Source organism: Passer domesticus, chromosome 2 (genome assembly GCF_036417665.1).
Source record: "Passer domesticus isolate bPasDom1 chromosome 2, bPasDom1.hap1, whole genome shotgun sequence".
Lineage (NCBI taxonomy): Eukaryota > Metazoa > Chordata > Aves > Passeriformes > Passeridae > Passer > Passer domesticus.
The window spans coordinates 100,944,761-100,969,818 of record NC_087475.1 but is presented as its reverse complement, the minus strand read 5'-3'; the positions used below and the strand labels follow the sequence as shown (position 1 = coordinate 100,969,818).

General features: G+C 38.0%; 1 protein-coding gene and 1 long non-coding RNA gene across 3 annotated transcripts in view; one reads left to right on the top strand and one right to left on the bottom strand.

The window, feature by feature from the left end:
• LOC135294580 (uncharacterized) overlaps window positions 1–3,269 on the top strand; it is a 61,980-nt gene extending 58,711 nt beyond the window's left edge. The window contains exon 7 of the long non-coding RNA XR_010356640.1: window positions 699–3,269. This is a non-coding gene — a long non-coding RNA (uncharacterized LOC135294580). The remainder of the gene's footprint in view (window positions 1–698) is intronic.
• Window positions 1–24,530, bottom strand: part of COL8A1 (collagen type VIII alpha 1 chain) — an 85,210-nt gene extending 60,680 nt beyond the window's left edge. For both annotated transcript variants that reach the window (XM_064410019.1, XM_064410018.1), the window contains exons 1-2: window positions 24,412–24,530; window positions 8,237–8,363 (exon numbers count right to left, since the gene is read on the bottom strand). The gene's annotated coding sequence lies outside the window, so the exon portion shown is untranslated. The remainder of the gene's footprint in view (window positions 1–8,236; window positions 8,364–24,411) is intronic.
• Between the last annotated feature and the right edge of the window lie 528 nt (window positions 24,531–25,058).

Here is a 25,058-nt window from a genome sequence, read left to right as displayed (position 1 = left end):
ATATTTAACATTTGTTGTTGTTCTCAGAAGATATCCCTGAGTACTCTGGCAAGGCTTCTTCAAGATAAAGCTAAACCTCTAGTTCAAGAATGACATTTATCATGACCTGTAGTACAATGTTGTTGTCAAGGTAGCAGACTTGGACTGCTCAGGTTAAAAGGCTGTATTATTCAATCTGACAAGCTTAACATTTCCACTCAGCAAACCCTGCTTAAATTCCTGTCTTGACCTGACTCTTCAGATGTCTTAAACCTTTAGACCATATTTGACCCAGGGCTCCCTAGGAACCACCATCTTTTGAAGGAACTGCAGAGGGATCTCTTCACCAACACACACCAGGATTTCACGGTGCTGAGTCTGCACACAGCCTGCTGAGTGGTAATAAATCTTTTTCCACAACTACTCTGTCAATAAGAGAACTGCTTTGAATGAATTGCTGTGGGCTACTGTGTCAGTAGCATGACTGTGAATATTGTACCTATATGTGATGCCCTCCTCAGCACATCCATCCAGCACAGATGTGTTTGTATTCAGTCTCCACTGGGCCAATGTTTTTCTCTGTATATTTATGCTTTCTTCAGGCCTTTCTTATGTCCACTTATTTAAAGGGGAAAATCACTAGTGACATAGTACTTATTTTTCACTGCAGGATGTTCATTCAGCAGTCCTTCTAACGCAGTCAACCTTTGGTTTCACAGATATTCTCCCCAAAATTCATACTGAAGAATTGAAAATGTTCCAAGGTGGTTAAGCACCTTTCAGATGCATCCTGCCCAGCACACAAGGACCAGCAAAAGGAGCCTACTAGAATGTTCTCCTAAAATTGTCTGCTATAGGTTTCCACACTGTGAAATATCCTATACTGGGAATATCTGTTCCTGTAGGCAGTGTCCCTTCTGCATTCCTGAAAGGCTCTGGCACTAAGGAGGAGGAAGAATTCTTGAGTGGAAGATGAAGTAAGAAGAGACAGGAAATGCTTGATTGAAGAGAGGGAGGATAAACCTGCTTGACAGTAGGTCAGTTTGTGTCCAAAGGAAATGCTGGAATCTCCCTTCTCAAGGGAATTAAAAAACTAAGCATTAGAAAATGTACTGCAGGGAACAATACTGCACTGGCAGGAAAATGGGATGGATGATCTAATTGTTTTCCATCTTGTCTAAGTCTGTGAATAATACCGATCACTTTAGTTGCTCGTTTCCCTACTAATTTCCAAAGTATTCTAATTTGGGAATTACTTCTTTTGAAAGAAATTATATTAATAATTATTTATTTTAATCCGTCAGGTCTGAGGCGCAGCATATTCTGTAACCGACTTTCAAAATTTGTACCTAGATGTAGTACTAAACTCAGGCAAATATATATAGATACAGCTTGTTTTTACAGTGTTTATCTGCAGAGTTTTGGGGGCAGTCATACTCAGCTGTTTGGTGGTGTGATATGAGTAATTCTGTGCAAGGAAATCTGTAAAGTTTGCATAATAATCTTTGAAGAGATTTTGAATTTCCTTTGTTCTCCTGCTATCACAGGTTTTTCCTGATACAATGACAGCAAGTGTCACACTATCTATATGGATGTTAGTTAGCATGACAAGCATACACTACATATATGTCTCTAGCAGGCTTGATAGTATTCATTCTTTTATTATGGGAACAGAAATAGAAAGGATATTTTTGCTGAACTGGAAATTTTATAGGTTTTGTTGTGCTGTTCACCAACAAAGTTTAAGGTAATTTAGTTGTGCAAATAGACTTCATCTTACTATTCCCTTATTTCTGTAGCCCAAATTTGGTGTAGTTTATATTGTTTCTATGTGACTTTTGATTTAGTTCCCCATTAAGAAAATTCTACACATAAACACGTATACACTTGCATAAATATTAAACGAAATATCAGGGAGATATTTAATGAATGTATACATTTCACACCAGATCTATCTCTGGTGTGAAATGTATACATTGCTTTAACTCCAACCATTCAGACTGAGATTGCTGAATTAGATCTCAGATTCAGCAGGTTAAGCTGAACCTTATCTTATTGCTTATCTCAGCAATGTGGATGTTTCAAACAGCAAGACTGTTTGAAAGACTGTATGTTCTTTAAGACAGAATTCATATAGCTCTATCCTTGAGTCCAGGGAGATGAGCTAAGCAGATTTCAACATGCTATTACTTCACAAACACTAACCAGTTTATCATCCTAACTGGTATATTAAGGAGTGTATCACCAGCATGTTTTCACACAAAGAAATTGAGACACACAAAAATTTTACTCAGACTTACACAAGCAGTGGGTGACCTTGCTGCTGATCATTGGAAGTATTCAGGGAAAGTTATGTGCCTCATGAGTGTGCATACAGATTTTGCATCCAGGTCCTGCACTTGAAATGCAAACCTTGGCATGCTTGTACCGTGAACCCAGAAATGTCTTGTTTCATAATTTACTCAATCAGTGACATGTAGCTCATTCTAAAAGCACAATACCAGCATGAACTTTCACTTAGAAAAAATAGTATCAAGAAGCTACATCCATCTATGTATCTACCTGTTAAGAAAAGAACTGATTCTGTTTTGGATCCAAGGCATTATGATGACTTGTTTAGGATAGACTTTCAAGGCAGCAATTAATGCTGAGAGCCAGTTACTTTGCTAAACTCAAAAAATTGTTGATCCCTTTATGAATCTAATATGGAGAGCTTGTACTAGTCATCACAATGAGAAACTTTTTTGAAACGTCCATGCTAGAATTCATGATGCTGTTTAGTAATTTGAGAAAATGGGCTTTCATTTAGCTCCTGTCACAGTGAAATTTGTACAACACACTCAAAACAAAAGCATCCAGCAGTAACACAGTATGTTCTTAATCAGAAAAAAATTTACTATGAGCTAGGGTTCAGTCAAAAAAAGAAATAGGAAGCTTGCTGTCTTTGTGAGCTTCAGTAAACCTGTTCATCAGTATCTCTTCAGCAGTTCTCTATGTTGCAGCAACACTTAAATATCAGTCAATTTAAATTTAGCCTGTAAATTTGTGTCCTATATGCCATAACTGTTCATGATTCAATTATTTTGTATATATTATAACTCTTGAAATAATGTCATTTTAAGTATTTTAAATATAGCTGGAAAAAATCTTTAGGTTTAGGACAAGAAGGGCTAAACTAATGAATAGTTTATAAAAATATGAAATAAATGTTAATTCATCATTTATGGTCGTTAATAATATAGCTGTACCTGGAAGAGCTAAATGGAAATAAAATTGCAGAGTCAGTTTCAGCTCTGTCTAACACTTCTCTAAATGAGTGAACTTTTTCTTAGAGACTTGACTGATGTTTGAATAGTCCTTTGGGTTACGAAAGATTCTTCTTTTGAATTGAAAATATTTTCAGTCTTTTTAAACTTCCTCCTATTCTATGCATTAGAAGTTTAGAAATCCTGAAGCACTTCAGTAAGAACAACACAGAAGTTTAGAAATCCTGAAGCACTTCAGTAAGAACAACACACTTCTGTTTGGTCTCAACATAAACAAATTTGAAAATCTGTGCCCAGCAACCACAACAATAAAATGCTCTTGGTTTGAGTTTTGTTTTTTCAGTAATGCAACTTTAAGTTTGAGTATCTGATGGAGGGAATGATTCTTCTTTTTCTAATTAAAAAATTATCTTTGACCCTCACTCTAGAAAGGGGAAGTTTTCCAGCTGTGTCAAGCTATGTGCTTGAATCTTCAAGCATTTTGACAGTCTTATGTATTTTCTCCCTGCCCATGTGAAATCATGAATTTCCTACTGGGTATGTGATTGCAAGTTTACTGAGCTGAGAGACTTTTTCTGATTATGGATTCAAGCCCTTTATAAAGGTATTTACCCTAAAGAATGTGCAGAACCTTTCTTAAAATATGCTTATGGTTGCCAAAAGAATGTATGCATGTGAAACATTCAACAGGAATGAACTGCTGCTCCAGCTCTGAAAAAAGACCGTACTGAGAAAGAAACTTTGCCAGATGACACCAGGTCGTGAAGTGCTTTGTGAGAAATGTCTTGGCCTGCTCTAGTTACTGATGAAATTTGCTTTCCACTTCAGTAACGCCAAAATTTCACAGTTGGATGATGCCCTAGAGATTATCAAGAACACTAAGAAAAATTTCCCATCACCTCTGATTAATTACCCAGAGTAACAAGTGTTCCCCTGGGCCATGTTTTGTCTCAGCTACAGATAAGCACTGCTGTGTGAATTTTAATGAAGTGCAAACTCTGTAGCAAGCAGGACAACTTTAACACTGCACCATGTGGTCCTGTTGGCAACCTGGTAATATAGACCTAGAATAATAGCAATTGCTCTATAATATAATAGTGCTAAGAATTTTAAGGTTACTGATTCAACTGTATTTTGAGGTGGGAAGGATGAAAGGAGAAGAGAAACACACTAAAAGAGCTTCAGCAGGAATTACTTTAATGTGTAAGAGTTATTTGTAGAGGAAATCCTGGACTATTGGCAAGAGCACGATATCTATGAAAAATCTCCGATCTTTTCTACAGCACGAATACTGACTTGTTTTTCTTGTTAAATATTTCTTCTTTTAAGTATTTATTTTTTATATATTTCTACTAGTTGGTGCATTTAAAGTATTTACTAGTTGTCCATGAAAATATACAGTAGGTTATCCAAAACAGATGTGGTTTTTCAATTAAAATAAAGTACTCCTATGTTATAATCAATATGTTACAACATATACTTAACTCATGAATATCATGATCACATCAGGTTAGTATATTGAGAATTATTCATAGAAGTTAGAGCTGTTGGTAGATTTGGGATGCATGTCCTTCACTTGGTTAAACAGTCATTGTCTTTCCCAACATACCTTGCCTTGCTTATATTCCCACAACTGAAGAAGAAAAAAGTATTTGTTTAGCAATGCAAAGGAAAATTCATTTGGGACATATTTTTGTTTTGCCAATTCATGTCTTTCTTCCTCCTTTTTACCCCTAAGCTGAAGCACAGCTTTGCTTAAAACTGAAGTGGAGGGTGTATGTATTTTGAACCCTTTTTTTGCTGTTATTTTTACAGAACACAAGTTTGAAAGAGCTGGAATAATAGAGACACAAGTGTCTCCTAAAAATCTGCATAGTTTCAAAATTTTGCACAGACTTGTCTGTAATCCTCTAAGAAGTCTTCTGTGAGTAGGGAAGCATAATTTGTTTCTTTATAGATAGTAAACACAGAAGTGGAAAAGCTACACAACTGTAAAAACAGACAGATGGTCCCTAATCTTTGATACGAAAAAGGATCAAGGGTGGTGGTGGAATAAAAGAACAACCTAAGCTAACGAACCAAACCAAACAAAAAGAAGCCAACCCAAAAAAATTGCCAGAAGACCTATCAGATTTACTACAGAGTTTATCCAGGAAAAGCTTTGATGATTCACAAGTGGCTATTAGCTGCTAGTCTTTTCACTTTGCTTGCTGTGCATGTAGTGCTGCCCATCACCTGTTGTTAATTATAACATCCTATAAATCAAATGTTAGAAGACTAGCACTGGGACACAGTGCCTGCCCTGGCTTAATGGACACTCTAGGAAAAAAATAATTTTTCAAAAATTTATTCCTGGACAAGCTTCTGTGAACCTGGCATTGTTATGAACTGATACTTCTATGAAGAAAAACACAAGTGAGTGCCTTTAAACAAATAAGGTGCTGGCTTTGTACAATCATTGTGGTTTCAAACACCATATCAAAAACCACTATGATGGGAAGTTATCATTTAATAAATCAAAAAAGCTTACTTGGTAATAAATATTTTTCTTAGAAACCACAATATTCTCTTTTCTGTGGATCATATGACTTTCCAGTTCCTGAATTTTTTTACATTACTGGAGTAACAAAGGAACATGGGAAATAACTCTGCATGGTGAAATCATTCAGTTAAGCTATGCCTACACTGTGGTTAGAACAACTTAAAAACATGTGATTTCAGGCATAGGTGATCAAATTATTCCCTTTTTCAGGCAGCCACAAGTTACTGACTGAATTGGGCAGTGCTACCTTTCTGAGATAAGGAAAGTGTTTAGTTTTGACTAAATCATTTAAATTTAAATTCTTAGCTTTGTATTCTACAAGAGGGTGAGCAGTATTTCCTCCTCCAATATGGGAAATAGTTTCTTGCCTGTATGGGCTCTGAGCATTAAAAAAACCACAGCAAACTAAAGAAGGTGATGAATTGCTGCTATTGACTCTTTTCTATATTGGCTGCTATTAGGGTAACTTCCACTTATATTGATAAATCCGCCTTTGTAGTTAGCAGTGAAAAGCAAGCCAGTATTTAAACTAAACATGAAAGAAACTGTACATAGATTCTCAGTGACAGCAGTCTAAATTCAGATTTGATCTAGACAAAAGTACTGTAAAGATTTGCACATAAACATCCATAAGAAACATACTGTTGAATTTACACACATGTATTATCACATGTAGAATAACCTACTGACATAAAATATCAAATTGACTGGCACCTATCTATTGACATTACGACAGACTATCAGGTAGTCTTAAATATTCAGTGACAGGTTTTGCTGGAAACATACCTGCACTTCCAAAGTTGATATACAAATACATACATATTTGTATATCAATTCATACATAATTAAGTTTCACCTAAAGAGTACAAGTAATAAATTCTTCTGTAATACTGCTCTGTACAAGTCCTTCAAGTTTTCCAATATCTGCTAAGAAAGGCATAAAAAAGTTTATACAAAGTCAGCAGAATCACCTTGTTTTACTGGAATCCCTTTTATGATGCACTTCTCATGTCCATTTTTTGGTTCCACAATTATTCAATATTCTGAATTTTTTGACTTTGGGATTCTTTTTCTAATAAAGTGCAATGTGGATATGAATGTATTTGTATAGTTTCAATTACTTACTGGCTCTGCTTGCTGTTAAAAATGTGGTTTTGATTATTCTTAAGACACTTGATCCAACCTGCTTTGGGGAAGTTGAGCTATATTGTTTTTTACTGTTCATATGACATGGTGTGCATTCTAGCTGAGATCCAAGGTACTGTACAGTGGACTCGCATCAAAAGAGAAACTGGTGCAGCAAACATTGATTGGAGGCGGAAATGCAACTTAAGGAATATTAATAAAAGAAAGGTATTGAAATCAGAGTTCTGGCTTTAATCAAACAATTTCTCAGCAGTCCAAAGTGCTGGTTTAGGAGATAGATAGGACAAAAATTGCTGAAAATATATTAAAAATATGAAGCCTTGGAAAAAAAAATAAATTGGAGAATCATTTCTTTTACAGACAGGCTTTAAATGACCTCAAAGAACTATGTTCCATGTTGGTTACTGTTTTGTAATGGAATTCCTGTACTTTGAAAGCATCTTCTGCCTGCAGCAGCTTTGTTAGATATAAGAATATATCTATCCTCTAGCTGATCTTCCTGTGCTCCTAACTCTGCATTTTATTTCTTTTTGTCTGGAATGGTGATTTGATGACAACCAATTTAAATCTTCAGGATTCATGTTAATATACTATGAATGTTGTGCAATGCTATTAGGGAAATGGACACAGAACTGACAGTATCTTCATCACTGGTGTGCCAGGAAAGGAAAAGATACTTTCTGAAAATCTTCTTTACATGTAGAGATATGGTTCTGAAGTTAATTATATCTCTACATGCTTATGGGCAAGTCTCAGAGCCACCTGCTTAGGCTGTATTTTTTACTACAATTCTGCAGCTGAGTGCCTTCCTGTCTGCATCCTCAGCTGCATGCTCCTGTAACACACTGTGCCTACAGCATCCCTGTGCTGTGAGCAGTTCCATTCTTGAGGGAAAATGTGACACTGCTGACCAGTGACTGGTGGGCTTTCAGAAAGGCACTTTTCCTGCTGAGTGAGTCATATTTATGAAGTAAACCACTGTAGGGATGCCTATCCCAATGAGAAGAAACTGATCTCACTTTCTGTCTGAAAAGAAGATTATGTCCTCAGCAAAGCCCCCCTCTCTCAGAATACCCTGACATCTTCTGGCTTTGTGAGTGGAGAAGTTCTCATCTCTGGCTAGAGATGAAATGTTCTCATCTCTAGGTCAGCATTCTCATGTAGTTTCTACCTCGTCTCTGAAGATTTTTGACAAGATAGGTCCTTTTTCATGGCAATAATTTCTCTTAGGAAATGGAACTTAGATGTGTTAATTGCATTGTTTCAGCATTAGGCTTTTTCATTAATTATGTCAAAAAATTACCTCAGTTTAATAGAGGAGACCTTCACGATATCAATTCTGATATCCAGACTCCACATCCAGTAATGAAGAGATCATAAAAGTGCTGAGTATCAAATTTGAAGGATTCTGACAATCTGCATTTTCTTTTCTAGAAAAAGAAGGAAGAAAGACTATATGTTAATATCCTTCAAAAAGGCAGGAGAGCAAAAAGATATTTTGACTTTACTTGAATAAATAAGCCTACTCAGAGTTTATTTTATTTTCTTACTTTAAAATTTTTGACATAATCATACATTAATTCATGAAATAAACATGAAACAGTCCGGGAAATTTGTTTAAAACTGTTGCTCAGGTTACAAAGGCACCATGAACGGTTCTTATTTTGGTTTGTTCTGTTTTTATGTGTAATATCATCTCGTTCCTTCACTATGCTTTGGTGCAACTCTATAATTCATAGAAAACTGTGTTATTTTCTCACTGGACTGCTTCGTATATTACAAAGGGTCATTCTTTCTAGTTGTACACAACTAGTTTTTCTCTCCTCAACATCAGTCATTTTCAAGCTTGGTCAGAATTTTAAACAACCAAAAGCTGTAATGATGAGAGAGAAAACTGAAATACTTCAGTGTACAGTGTAAGCTCTGGTTTATCACAAAATACCAGACAACAAATTGCATCAACCAAACCCTAAAACTAAAGTAGTTTTTCCCCTGCCTCATAAACGAGTAACAGTCAACAGCTCTGGAATGTGCACTCCTCTCCTATGAAAACATTTTTCCGCTCTGCCTTTTCCAAAACTCAGAAGTTCAAAGCTAAACTACTACATGTTATAAAAGAACAAATTTACCATGACACTTAAACAAAGACATGAGTCAGTGTATTCAGATTTCTTGAGGGATGAAGGAGTTATGTTTCTTGTTAAGGCAAGGTTTGCAGTAAAGTTATTTTTATAGTTTTATATATCTCCTTATAATTATGTATTCACACAGATGTTCTGTTTTACTGCACAGTTAAAGCTGTAATTCATGCCCTTTTTGTAAGGGATATATTAATTGAGGGATTACAACATTTCTCCTCGGAAAGCAAAATATCAACATCCTCATTAAACAAATGGGCAAAGGCAATCACAGACATTAGGAAATTTGGTTCACTATTATTTACGATATCCATGGCAGTCTGGGAACCTCAGCAGTTTCTCTTTGCTCTGAAAAGTGCTACTTGTGTTCTTAGAAATAGCATGAGCAAGGTGGCCAACATGTATGTGAACAGCAGAGACAAAATGAGGTGCCTGTGGACAAAACAACCTATATCTGGAATAAAATGCAAGCAATTTTGTGTCCTCTTAAATGTGAGATGTAGAACATAATAGATTAAGCAGCTGAGTTTCTGTATGTAGTTTTTAAAGCTGTCTAGGAAACTTGGAACACCATTTTAATTTATTTGGAACAAGTGTCTGACTCACTTGTCTGCTTTGAAAAAACTCTACAACTGTTCCTGACTGGAATAAGATGAATATTCTGGAAGTCATTGCTCTTATGAAACAGGAAAGAAGTACAGAAAGTCACAGAGCTCCTGTTAATACCAAATCTCACTGAATGTAATATCAATTTGGAATATGTTAAAGGATGCAAACTTCTCCTAGGTATGGTAGTAGCTTTAAAACGTCCACTCTTTCAAGAAGACTGATGTGGCCAAGTCTTGTCCCTCATGGACGTTGTCCTTCGTACAAAATTTGGGGTAGCTAGATCAAAGGTCTGCTCTACATTCTGACCTTTGACACTGAATGTTATATTCAGTAGGAAGGAACCAAAATCAGAAGATCCTTGAACATGGAGAAAACTGACATATCAAACTGTATCCAACAGCCCTTGCACACCATCAGGATTGAGTTTTCCCTTAATAATATGTAAAGATTTATTAGGTCATTCTCTAAAAGAAGTGTTTAGCAACTGTAGAGTCAATACGCTCAAATTGAGGGGCACAATTTTTTTCCTTCAAATGCAATTTTTTTTTCCTAGCTGGTTGCTTTACCTATAGTCATAAATTCTCTGTAGCCTTTTTAATATACTATATTTCACATGGGAATACAGACAGGCTTTAATGCAATTACTAAATAGGGTTTTAAAACCTTTAACTTTTAAAGCTGGAATGTTTTGATTTTTCATTTGTCTGTTTTAGAGGCCTTTAATGAACTGTACCATTGAATTTCATGTTGGTTATGAAGGAGATCATCTGTGGCAAGTAAAATTTCTAGTAAGGGAGAATGTCACAGTCAGTTTTGTTGGATACAGGCATGTCACACTGGAGACAATGGCTAGGAGCACCAGTCACCTGAAGAGGGGAACCTGCATTAAGTGGCCCACTGGGTAGATGGACCATGTTTGATAAACTTTGGAATAATGACAAAAGTGAACTCTCCTTGACAGACAATAAACTAATTTAATTTTTAGTCATCCTGCGTTAAATTTCAAAGTTCCTAAGAAAGCAACACCTAGATATAAATGTCATTGAGCACTAGGGTGCAATTAGGAGGCAGTGCCTTGATAGAAAGAGGGCAGCTGATTAGTATCAGGCCAGTGGTAGCTGTGCTGGCCTCCTGTGTGCAAACAAGGGTGAGAAGGAGTTCCCTCCCCCTTTCTCTGGAGCCAAGCACAGTCCTCACCTATGAGCTGCTATGTTTGGCTATGTGGGCAGCACAGGCAGCAATGCCTTATATGTTCTGTGCCAGTCAGAACCACAGTTTGGGCAAAATCGGTACCAAACAGTGCAATAAGGATCACACAGGGCAAATATATTCCCTTGGCCCTTGCTTCCACCTCCCACATTATGCAAGTAAGCAGGGCAGGGTTAGGAAAACAGTGATTTATAATGTTGGTGGTAGGTGGAACAGGGGAGACTGTGGACCAAGGGAGCCAAGTATTTTAAGCATCTGTTATAGGCCTATGCCAGATGCAGGATACCAGACAAGATGTGCCATTTGTCTGTTCTTGAATGGAATTTCCTATGTCTCTAATACCAAGCAAACTCTGTTTATTTAAAATATAACTAATTCTGGTTTTGTAGAGATGATATACAGCACATTTAATCTTTTTACTTTCACAATGACATTTAAACACTTAAAAAGTTATTTACTTAGCTGTGTAAATTCAGTCAGGAGGCTGTTTTGCTTTGTCATGAGTGAATCTGTAACGGCTGGAAAACTACTAGGTTTAGGGAGGCTGCCTTTTGTAGTTTCCTGAAGTACAAATTTCTCTTGTCTGGGTTAAAAATGGGACTTGGGTTCTTAGAAGTCCTGTGTCAGGCAGTGATTTCAAGTGACTGTTTGCATGGGCACAGAGAGAAGAATGATTTGGGAAATGCTGACTGTTCTCTCCTGACAGTGAATTTTCTTCCAATTCTAAGTGATTATATTTAATAAGTAATTCCAATTATTTCCCGAAGGAATACACAGGAATTTATAAGCAAAACATTTTCTCAGAATATGTAAATTCAAAATGACAGCTTCCTAGTGGAAATGCAAGCATTAGTAATAAAAGGAAATGTATCCCAATTCTTGAGTGCATTTCTTGACAAATTTTGACAGAAACACAGACTTCCCAGAGCAACAGCATCTCATAATGAGACTGACTATCTGGAGGTGATTATCCTACATTTAAGTCTCTGTGCAATCTTGTTAATACAAAAGATGTAAGCCACAAATTACATTTAGGACCAGGAGAAAAAATCAGTGCTGATATATATAGCTCGAAAAGCAAAATGGAACAGCCCCACTGTCCCAAGACCTGGACTCCAGAGTAAGCCAATTGCACAGAAGGTCCATCTTTTGCATATCAACCCTGCTTACTGTCAGCATCCTTCCCTGTCACCAGTGGAATTCCTGTTTGCTCTTGCTCCAAAGGCACATCAGGCTGGACTATCAAACCTGCCAGCCTTTTTCACGGGTCCTTCTGGTACCTCTGCTCCAGTGTCATGTCTCCCAGTCCTTTACCAGCAGGCTGTGTCCTGATTACCTCACTGCTCTCTGAACTAAGACCTTTCTTTGAACTGTTGCTAGATTTTGAGTTTACAGGAGGTGTCACCCAAGACAGACTTCTTGACCTGGGCCCTCAGTTGACCCCTGCTTTTTCACTGAAATGCTTTGGTTTCTCTTGGGACAAGAAAAGAGAGTTTAAAATAAATAAAAATCCACAAGATGGAAGAAGTGAAAAGTTGTAGTGATAAATTTACTAACAAAATAGTAAGGCCCACAATACAACTAATCATAAATCAAGTTCCTCCGTGACATTCCCTCTAACATTTTAGGTCACAACACACATCAAAGCATGTGCCATTAACTGCCTGCATAAATGTGCTTCATGAGCTCATCACCTCCTGCCCCAGTTTATCTGTTTGTAAAGCTGAGGTTGGATTATTAGACTGGGGCAGTGCTCTGAAGTCCAGCTTCTGACAAGAGTTGTTAAAATAATTACTGCAGCAGATGTCAGAATCAAGTGAAAGCAGCCATTCAACAATCAAAGTACAAACCACAACCATCATTTATGTTGTGTACTATTGCAGGTACAGAACCAGCAAAGCAGAAAAATGTTCACACTTGCTTCTAGATATAATCCTCTGTTAGGAGAGTATCTCCCTCCCCCACCCCCCCACCCCCGCCCAAAAAAGAAAGGTTTTTCCAGTACACTTTGCTGGTTTTAGCTGCAGCTAGAAAAGATACAGCTGTGGTTTTTGGCTTATACAGCTTGAGGTTTGAGCTCAATATTCAGCAACAGCTTAGTCTGAGCTGTTTTACAAAACTATTTTTCTGTAAACATTTTCATTCAATAGTTACCATGTGATATCTGCGCTCCCTTAAAGCATACTAGTGAGGGGTGCCTTATCTTCATATTGCCTCAATGGTCAAATACTTACTTGGGAGGTGGTCTGAAAGCTGGGGACAGAGGCAGGACAAAGAATATTTAATGAAAGCTGGATTCTGACATGGAGTCCTGTGATAGACAGTCCAACAAGCTGCTGCTGAGCGACACATCTCAATTGGCAGCTGAATGAATATGTTCAGTTCGAAGAAGAAGTTTTAAGTTAGCCTTTAGCTCATGGCTTTGGAAACTGTTATTTGCAAATGGACCCCACACAAACAGGTCATAAAATAGAGGATCCACGCTGGGGCTTGGGGGTTTTGCACACATTTAAACTTTCAGATACTCAAGTCCTTGCTTGAGGTTCAGGACAATCATAAATGTAGCTAAATCATACAGTGTACAGAGGCTGCTTTAAGGAGGCTGCTGCTTCCCACAGAGGTAAAGTCTGGCCAAGAATAGCATGTGTTTCCTCCTCTGCATCTAAGTGGTTGCTTATGTTCAAAAATGAATGAAATATTCAATGAAAACAAGAACCTTCACTGACACGATCACTGCTTCTTAATGTTGTTACACAAAATAGTGTTGTCTTGCCCAAGCATGCCTGGCTCTCTGATAATAGTGGAGACAGGACAGTATTTGGATAGCTGCTGTTTTTTCTGAAGAGTGGGAAGGGTGTGCCTGTTATGGGGCCATGTTCACAAAGATTTTTGCCCAGAAAGAAAGAGGTACATCTGGAAAGAGCATAAACCAGGTTGCCAGACTCTGGCACTGCTACTAGAAATAATTCTTTCTCAGGAAAGTGCCAAAATGTAGCTGTCTGCTTTGCCCACAAGTATCTGGGCATTTTTCTTGGCAAGCACGGATACTGGCAGCTGTTTGGCATTTTGATTGCTGCCCCAACTAGTGTCTATTCATTCTCTGCTGAAGATGGAAGAATACACTTGTGGTTTAATCACTGGCGTAGGGATTAGGCATAATGGTTCTGCTCAGATTTTAATCTGCATGCTTGGCCAGGTTACTTAAGGAAGAATTTTGAGAAGTGCCCAGCACCCACAAACAGGATCAGATTTTTCAAAAGCTCTCTGCCTCCACTGAGGCAGTGGCCAGATGATCAAAGGAATTTCTTAGAAAATCTATCTGCAAGTGTCATTGTGAGAGCTACCGGGTACTGATCAGTCATGAAAATCTGGTTTTCATTGAGGTGCCCAGATGGGAATCAAACTCTTTATCTAGCTCCCATCATGATGGGAAGACATTTGAGAATCTGGCCAGTAGCAATCTCCTGAAATGCTACACCAGCAACTTTCTCTGTGCCTCAATTTCCTCTAAAATGAGAGAGATGTTGCCAGGGTGCTTGTAAGGATAAATTTATTAACCTGTTGTGTGTGAGGCTCGTGGATGCTTCTGAAGCCAGGAAGGGAGGTGAAGCATTTGTAGCATAGTGTCTTTCCAGACATACCAATCATCTTTGTGAACAGGACTCTGCTAAAGTGACTGGAGCAGGAGTCCAGGAGTCAGCTTTGCTCTGTGTACAATTTACAAGCCTTGAAGTTCAGGAGCTGCTACTTTTTGTTTGTATCAAACCCTTGATCATGAGTCAGGACTTCACCATGCTACAGATCAAAAGAACTCAGCCTTAAAAACCTTTGTGCCGAACAAAGCAGGGCCAGGAGAATACATTGTAAAGAAATCACAAAACTGTTAACATTCAGCTGTTTGCCTTCTGAACTCCCTGCCTGTTGAGTGCAGTTGGTTTATCATTTTCTTTCCTCACATGACATTTCTTTCCTCACATCCCACCCAAGTGGTATTTTTTGGAAGAGTTCTGAGGGTTTAGAATTTCAACTCTACAGCACTGGTTACTCTTATACTAGATACCATATACAGTAGTATCCTTTGCAGGTGATTTTTTTGATTTTAAGATCCAGGAACATTTACTTCAAAATGAACCTTATTTTACTTTCCTTTTTTTTTCTTTTTTTTTTTTTTTCTTTTTTCTTTTTTTTTTTCTTTTTTTTCTTTAACTTACAGCAGTTTCAGTTTTGCCTCCAGATGTGGAAATCTGAAAGGTCCTGAATCTCCTGTAGTGTGTACTGGAGCAGACTTCCTTCTCTTTCTGAGCAGCCTTCCCTCACATGATGTGACATTTTCTTTCCACTGAGAGTGGACCCCCACCCCCCCCAGCAGCTGCCTTCATTTTTGGCCTTCCAGCACTGTCGGCATTTGTGCAAGCTAATGCTGCCCAGATCCTTCTCCAAGGGGCACCGAGGGCTGGCATGAAGCAGCAAAGCCCTGGGGCTGTATCTCTGAAACCCAAGAAACCTCAAATGCATTGTTTCCACAAATGCTCCTCAACCGATTGGGCTGTGGAGAGTTTCTGCTCTCCTCAACCCTTGCATGTCCTTTGGGAATGGGAGGCACAGATTGTAAATGAGTTTTCTGACTGCCTCTGTGCAGAAATGGCACTGACGTTGGGAGCATGAGGGAACCACAACCACGCTCCAGGGCAAGGAGGCTCAGCCTGACTGACAGAGGCCCTGAGCCATGCTTGGGATGGCCCTGCCCTCACCACAGCACGGTGAGGGCAAGCTGTCACCACCCCACCAGGCCATCACAGCTTTCCGCAGGACCGTGCTACCGCAGGCAATGGCCATGGAGCAGGGTGGAGCCCTCAGGGCGCCCTGCGGTTTGGTTTTATTTTAGAGTAGACTACAACACCATTACAACTCAATCATTGCGAAATACAATCCGCTTGTTGGAAAATGTGGAATATGGAAAATTTTCTTAAGAAAGGATGTTCCTTAATGTTTGATCTTTGTATACTTTCAAGCCTAATCAGCAAGAAGGGATATTTAATCCACAAAACAGAGAGCAACTAACAAGGAAGCTCTAAGCAATGGCCAGGGGGTAGAAAAACTAATTACTTGTTGGTAGAATTGCCTTGTTAAGGTTCAGGCCTTGATGTTAAGGTTTAGGCCTTCACATGCTTCTGCATCTTAGACCTCAGGCAAGGTTAACAAAGCTTGGGAAGAAGGATGCCCACTGACAGTTTACACAAAGAATGCAGAATGCACAGAATGCAGACACAAACTCCTGCTATCTTGATAGCTTTTGGGCATTAGGTACAACATTTCGTGTTTTTCTGAAGCTCTCTCAACTTATAGGCAATTGAGAAAGCAAAAGTATTTCTCCTCATCATGTCTCATTGCAGAAAAGGAGAAGCCAGGAAGGAAGGGTTGTGCACCCCGAGATGAGGTCTGTGATGCTGAGTGCTCCCAGAAAATGCCATGTTAGTTCCTCGGTCTCCTTTAGTTTTGGGGGGAATTGCAGGAGCAGCTCTCAGTCTCAGCTGCAGTCATTGTTTTGAAGGATAAGGCAGTGTGCATGTTGTGAATGTCCAAGCTAAAACCCCAGCTCTTGAAACGTGCTTGACAAGTGGAGCATTGAAAATGTAATAGGTTTCTGTTTACTTATTTTTGAAATACTTATTTTCATGAGATAAGCAGTTAGTAAAAAGTTCAAAGCACATGTAGCAGAGAAAATGCCTTTGAGTAACCACAAATTTAATTTATTTTGCTTGTGAGTCCTTTTGTATTGAGCTCTTGACAGTGTTTAGCATAGAAGTGAGAGATGTGATGTTGAAAATAAGATATTTAGAAAAATAATATAAAATATTCATTGTAAGTGAATTCTGAACTCAGTGAAAGGCAGTTTTTGTGCTTGAAATTTGAATCAAAGAGCTATCTCATCCTGACTGTGGAATAGAAATATTCCGTAAGAATTACAGGCCAGAACTAACAACCACTGCTTGGATTTTAAACACTGAGTATTTGGGGCTAGCTGCTTAAGAGCAATCTAAAATCAAAGTGGAATGAAGGTGACATTACAAAACATACCTGAGATGAATGGATTTCCTTTAAACTACAATTTAAAAGCCATCTGATAATTCCATACCAGTGCATAAAAAAAAAAAACAAAAAAAACCCAAACAAAAACTCCTGTAAATTACTCTTTAATCAAGTATGATGACTGAATGTTAAATATACAGTTTTCTGTATGAACAATGTTTTTAGCTTAGACTAGTAATGTAAGCTTAGGGAACAATCCTGAAATGTCTTCCATGTTTCCTGATGTATTAAGTTATGCTCAGATATCCAAAAAATAATAATAGTCTGTCAGAGTTCCTAAGCATAAAAATGAAAAAAAAAAACAGAAAAAAAAACCAAAAAAAAAAATCCTTAAAAAATAATATCCTTGCAGTGGCAGCTTGGACTGTACTGCACAGCCATCCTAAATTTAGATAGGGTGGCTGAACTGGAGGAGAGCAGGAATTCCTGTAACAGACACAGAATGTCCAACTATGGCACCACTTTCTTCCATAGAAGACAGGAACCGCTGCTGCATCTGCACCTATAGGAACAGAGAGGAGAACAGTCCACAGCTCTCACTGCCTGGCTTTGCATGCAGCTTGTGTGCACAGCAGGAACTCAGCTCATCGTTAACATCTTCAGCCTTCACTGTAGCGTATTTTTGAGCTGTTCATCCATTAGGCTGGGATAAGATGGGACAGAATCCTTCCAGTTGTTAATTCACTTAGGGAATTAATAAATAGGCGTGGTTGCTCTTCTGAGCTAACATTCAGCCTGTGATTACATATTAAAGTACTGAGGCTTGTCCAGTAACCTACAGCAGCATATCACAAGGTGTACCTACAATGAATGTTGCAACCCTGGAATATTTTCAATTAGAGCCTAATAATGATTACAGCCATTAGTGAAAGCACGGCTAGATTTTGCTAAGCTCTGCCCACCTTCAGCAAAAGTCTGTCCATTTACTGTAGGGCTTGTGTTCTGTTTCAGTGGTAGCTTTTTTTTGGTTTTTTTACCCTGAGTTAACTAGAACTTGGCTTTGATTCTTTAATCCTTTTCCATATCAACTCAGCAACCACAGAGGCAGTTTATTACTGAAAAGAAATCTAAGAATCAGTTTTGGACAACATTGTCTTGGAAAGTTCATTTTAGTAACATAGTATTGGTTTTACTTCAAAAACACTTTGACAAGCACTGACATTTTTAAAATCAGTAAAGCACAAGATACTTATTCCTAAAGGCCTAAGCTTTGCATTTTTTCTGCAGTAAACAATGTGACATGCTACTATGGTAAATTCAATTCAAGCTACTGACTGAAAGGAAATAAGTACTGAATGTTGTCTTTTTTTCCCCTTCATTTTCTAAAATGTGTTTTGTGCGAACGCTAGTGCTTGTGAGATATACTTCCTTAACTGCTCTTTGCTTATTTGCTTTTCATCTATATTGCAGGTGGCAGATCTATTAATGCTGGCAACACAAACTTTCCTCACATGCCTGCTTTTATTGCTCAGCTTTGACCTAAAGCAACTACCTCTTGACTTTTTGCTGTAATTTGCCAACAAGGGTCCCAGTTGTGTGTTTTACATTAATATCAACCAACTGAGAGTTCAACTAAGATGACCTACTACATTTAAAAAGGAATACTAGGAAATATCTGAACCCTTTTTTGTTGTTGATGTTGCTGCTATTTTTAAGGCAAGCTGAAGGAGAATTTCTGGTCTCCAAGCTACATAATGACTCTTGTTCTGATACTGTGCATTCACTGGAACTCCATGCATGGTGGGAAGAATGGAAGGGCAGAACAGCAGTGAGTTATGTGCTGCCATAAGCAGACCTGACTGCTAATTCCTTTAGTGATAAATTGATTATCTTTGGTTTGTGTGTCCCTGGGGCTGTGCCACCTTCCATTCTGTCCCTTTGAAAAAACTATGTTGAGTGAGAGGCAAAGTAATATCTCCATTCCAGAAAATATGTATTACATACATGTGTTGATGCTTCATATAATGAATGGGTTTTGTTAGAAAATTGTTTTACTCTCCAGAATTTTCTGTTGCAAAAATGGTCAAATACTTTGGTTGGAGTTCACTACGCAAATCCACAGTGTGCTACTGTCAACCTCTTACTTTCAGAGCAGAAGTATGTTCACCTGGAAAGAGTGGTTGCTTTTTTAGTTAGCAGGAAACATGTGCTGCAGATGTTTCAAAGTTCTGGCTTTTAATATACTTTTGATATCTACCATGTCAAGATGTTAGTTTTGCCTCGTTCTCCCTTTAATGGGATAGGTTTTATGTATCCTATATGTTGTTGTATAGATTCCTAGGAGCTGAAGTAAACTGGCATAGCTGATCCAGGAGTCTGTGATTTTTAGTGCTGTGGATATTTTTTTAAAACAAAAACTTTTTCTTAAGTTTGCAGCACACTTTTTTTCCATCTCAGCTTTATTTCAAAGTCATTGCATAAACTGTATGACCTGTTTTTCCAGTCGTGTAACCAGGTTATATAGGCCTTATCTTACAGGAATGGAAAAGAAGTAATTAGGTGCTTTTTCTATTTTGTTTCGTGGTGCAGTTTTCATTAGTTTTGATTTGTCATTTTTTTGGTTTGGTTTTGTTTGTTTTGGTTTTTTTAAGGTTAGAGTTTTTTAAGGTTAGAGAGTACCACTTACTGCTTACTTGCAAATGTGGAGTCCTCGGAAGCTGACATTTTAGAGTGTTACACTTCAGGATTGCCAAGAATATTTGCTCTAACTGCCCAGATGTCTCTAAAATAAGTGTAATGAGCACACACACACATTTGTCTTGAAGAGGTGGAAAAAGCAAGGTGTGCATAAGATGCAGAAGGATGCCCTAGTCGTGTAGAATTATGAATGGCATAACTGCTGGCATGCTTCCAAATCTAAAGTGGAAAATTTCTTACTTACAGGGCAGTCCATATTATTTTTGAGTGCCCTCATGTTGAACTCAGTGTGGTTGTTGATGAGATCTCAATAAAGAATGATGTCCACAGACGTGCACAGACACCACAGTCATCAGCTCACTACCAGCTCACAGCACTGGGAATAGAACTTCAGACCTTCGCCTCCGCAAACACAGCTGCTCATCTGGTCTGGGCTTTGTACCCAGCAGAGGGAACTGATAAACACTCTCATAGGACTGCTTTATGTGTTTTTTATAACCAAGAGAGGCCACTGATTCTCACCCCCTCTGAAAAGAGTCCATGTAATGTCAACCCTCAACAGTTTCATCTGCCATTCGTAAGCGACAAACTTATATTTATCTTGCTTTTGCTATAAAATATGGACTTGCATGAAGTTTTAATCACCTAAAGATGTCCCAAGACTTCATATTGGTATTAACTCCCTGCAGTGCAATTATGAGACATTAAATTCATTACACATCAAGACAATTACAAAAACACATCTAACATTTCAGGAGTGCAGGGAGAGCAAGCATAATTGTTTACTGGTGACTACAGGGAATAGGCATAGTTATTGCTCCAGACCCACAAAAATGCTTCAGAACCAGGAGTCATCATTATCTTTTTGAACATATATATAGATCCACAACTTTTTCTGGGATTTCTGTTTGCAGAGGGAAACCTACAAAACAGGCAACAACACTTGCACAAAACTCTAGAAAGTGTAAGTGGCAAAAATGAAGAACTTTTGTACAGTTAAATACACCTGTTTGCTGGTTTTTTAACAGGCAGAACACACAACCTCTAATGTTTTTGTATTGTCTTGTTCCTCACTATATTACCTCCACTGAACCATTGCTCTTCAGGAATATTACATTAGTGTGATTTAAAAATTATCTCCCTGTAGAAGGAAAGAACCCACAGCCTATAATAACTGGAAGGCAAAATAAGTAAGGGAATGTATAGACATATTTATAGGCTTAAGAAATAAAACTTAATCTTACCTCCCCTGAGATATATAGCAAGACACAGAATAAGGGGGCAGAACGTTCTGCCATGAAGATATGCTCATAGATATATAAAAATTGTCTTCTGTGAGATGACCATTAATGGTTCCTTTTCTAGTCCTCCAGTTACCTGTCACATGTTCACTACTTTCTCTATGAACAATGCACGCTTAGCAGTACTTTTTAAGTTAAAAGAGTAAGTGACAAGACCTTTATTGCTAGGGTAATAACTCTGGAAATTGAGCGCTGGAATTTGTTGGGTGAGGTGCATTTTTGTTTATTTAGTTTTGATTTTGTTTTGTTAGCTTTAAGGTCTTTTTTGAAATTCAGTATTTGCAAGGCCATAGGAGCAATTATGAATCTGTACCCTCATAAATTAACTTAAGGGCTAAAAATCAGAGGGATAGGACAAAGGTGGTGGTTGGGGCTTTGGTTTGTGTTTGTTTGCTTGCTTGCTTGTTTGTTTTAATGGGCATGAAATTATATCCTGTATGTTTACAGAAGGGAAAAAGAAAGGAAGATTAATATTTATGTCTCCTAAAAGATCCTTTCAATAATTTTCCTTAAGTCCTATGAGCTTCTCTTTGAGCTCTTTACTGCTGCTGAATTACCAAGGCTGAGTTCTAGTCAGATGCTGTCCATCATTTCTGGTCCATGGCAGTGGATCTCTGCTTCCTCAGCCTGCCAAGGGTCTGGCCTGGTCTCTTTTAACCACAGAGTGTAAGAAAAAGATGAGCATTTGCTTATTTGTTTAATTGTTTATCTACACCCTCCAAGAACAATTTATTTGTAAATCCTTAAAGGGGTTTGTAAAGGGTTTCACAGGAATTTTGAAAGTGTTAGGAGTAAATTACCTCCCTCAAGACTTGTCACTGGAATTCTCCCTGATGTTCAGCCCTAAAGAGTCAAGCAAAGACAGAGAAGCTACAAAGGGGTGGACTTGATCAGGCTGAATACAAAATGAAGTGTGGGATTAGTGCTGGCCTGGAAACCAGAGGAGCTAAATCTGACATTCTTACATGAGTTTTCAGTATGACCTTGAGTAAAATAATTTATATATTTAGTGACAGCAGGGCCAGAGGAAAACAAAATGTGTCCCTAAAGAGATGTGTGAAAATAAATTCCTGAAGGTAAGAATTTCTCCCAAGCAGTGGCAGAACTATGCATAGACAAGCAGAGAGTGATATGTTCATCCTCTGTTTCTATGTATCTAGTCTAGCACTTTAGACAGCGCTGGGAGTTACACTAGTGGATTAAGTAGATATTACTGCCTTAAATAAACACCTACAAACCTAAGCATAACTGCCAGGAGAAGTGACTTAGCATCCCTGCTTAACACTTAACTGGTCTTTGGTCGAAAAAATTAATATAGTCTCTTTACCTTTATTATTTTTAAATGTTATGATCATTACTCAAAAAATCTGAATTCCTTGCTCTCCCAGTGATTCCTTTTTTTACCCCTTAATTTAGGTTGTACCATTATTTTTAACAGCATTTTTGTTTTAATATCAGTGTGCTTTCTTCTTGTAAAAAGGAGTTTTAGATGAACACAGAGGTCAATAAATGCATTCCTAGACATCTGAGCTCTCTTGGAGACCTGCTGGGTGAAGTTTCTCTTCATCCCCTGCTGCACAGTGATGCTAAGCTGAATTATCTACTCAGCCTGAGAGAAACTACTCAGAAGAGATTCTGATCTAAATTAGATTAATTCCTTTGAATAAAGTTTTCTTAACATGTCCTGCAATCCATTTTTCAAATGCTAAAACACTACATTTCACAGCAGACTTTTATAAAAGGTATTTTGCTACATACACATTTCCTGTGGCAAATGCATTTTTTTTCCCATGAAATGTGATCTATTAAAATTTTTGATTTATCTGATGGAGTAAAATTCTGTGGGAAAAAATGAGGCTTTACTGCCACAATGTAGACCTAAATTATGTATGCATTGAACTTAAAATCACATATCTGTGTTTTACAACAGGGATGTTTTTGGAAAGGGGAGGTTTGCTGTAAAAACCACATGTTAACTGAGAAATAAAACTTTGTAGCTTGGAGTTAATGCCAGTTATGAGGAAAACCATTGGGCTCCCTTCCTCTATGGGCAACTTATATTAATTACCTGGATGCAAAAATACTTTTACTCTAAGTTTTCTGTAGAAAACACTGTACTCTGATTTTTGAATAGTTCAATTTATTTGGGTTTTGGATTTTTGTTGTTTGGGGTTTTTTTTAAAGATATTTATGTAATCTTGCCAGGCAAATAGCTGAAGGCAGTGTTTTTCTTTCCACACTAGTTAGAATAGATAACATACAAAATCAGAAAAAAGTCTTGGATACAGTATGCAGAAAAGGGTACTTGAAGCAGAGTTCTGCTGTTATACAAGTACTATAGCTTAAAATATTGGAGCTAATGTGAATACAGTTATATATGGACATAATTATTTTCTAGAGAAGACCTTCTATTTGTGAAAGACCAAAAAGGACTCAGTTTAGAAAGAGAATTAGACATTAAGAAGAAAATACCACTATTTAACTGAAGACTATATTTTGTATTTACAGACAGCATTAACTGCGGCTTCTGGCAGCTCATGCTTTCCCTCCTCTCTGAGCACTGGAGAGAGGCATTGTAGGATTAGGATTTCTGTGATGGAATTTCTTTAAACAGGTGACTGTGTGTACTAAAAGTGCACTGACTCACACAATGTGAATAACTGCTACTAGTCACTAATAGCTTAATCTCTGTGAGGATGGACAGATGAGAATGCAAATATAGTTTTGAAACCACTTTTAAATGTTTTAACTGTTCAGTAGCTGTCTCTGAGGCACTATTCCTTCCTCTAACGCTAGAAATGCCTGTGTAGGAAAACTGCAGAAAAATATAAAGTTGATGTAAAAGTTTCATAGAGACACAAGGTCTGTTGCTCCAAGAAGCAGGACTTTGCTTGTAAAATATGTACTTTAAGTATATTTGCTACAATATAATGAATTCCATCAGTCTTATTACTGTGTTTCCGTAAGGGCTTCCATCACACCTTTTTTAAAGGCAATGAAACCTGTGAAGATGCACTTCAGTCCCAATATTGTCTCAATCTGGCTAGTCAATGACATTAGCAACAAAACCCAGCTCCTTCCTTAAATTAACACTAAGCACTTTTTTTTTCCTCAAACAGAATTTAAGGAAGCTTTACAGTGAATTTTTTTTTCATAACTTGACTGGACTGAAAAGGAGACTATTAAGAGGGATGATACATTGCTATAATTGGTCTGGGCATACTAATCTCTCCAAAATCCATCGGAAAGGGAGAGAAGACCTTTTCCCAGCCACAATGTTTCCCAGCAAGATCTGTTTTTATTTCTCTGCTGAAACAACAGACTGTTACTAACTTAAATATCAGATGACACTACATCTGAAAAAAAAAAAGCGGGGGCGGGGGTGGGGGGGGGGGGGCAGCGAGCGCCACCCAGCAAGGCAGTGCTCAAGTTCACATTAAGACTTTCTCACAATAGCTGGCTAAAACAGAAACCTGAAGTAGCAGTTAGCTTACCTTGAGTACACAAGATCCAAGGAGAGAAGATCACTGGCTCAAAACAGTGGAGAACTGAGAAACTGCTCTGATCTGCTGCTGGTAGCATGCATTTGGCTTTTATGTGCAGGTGGGAGGAGCTGCTCCCTACGGTAGGTGGGCAGTGAAGATAGCAGGCAGACAGCCTTCAGAAGGCATTGTAGACTAGGTTTTTGCTCTTTGGGGACACAGAGCGGGAGGAAAAGCAAGCTGGATGGCTTATACATGAAAAATAGTGTTGGATTTATTTCCTGGATTTTTTTTTTTCTGTAAAATCTGTAGTTAATTAAAGACTTTCTACTGTATTTATTTTTCTAAATCCAAATCTCTGCATTATTCCAGTTGCAGTTACAATACTACTAGGTCTCACTTCATCTGATGGAAGGATTTTTGTGGCAGTGAGATATTAATGCAAAGTCTTTATCAGAAAGGTCAGTTTCCCTTTCTAAAAAGGGATAGATAGCTATGAAGAATCAGCCCCTTGGTCTTTGAAATTGTCTGTTTTCTCAAGGATTGAACTTCCTTTATATTCCAAACGTCTGCTAGATCTCAGATCAGGAACCCTCCTAAGTTTCTGTTTTGCTGAACTGCACAGCTTTTTCTTGAGGCAGCTGTAACATGTTCCATCT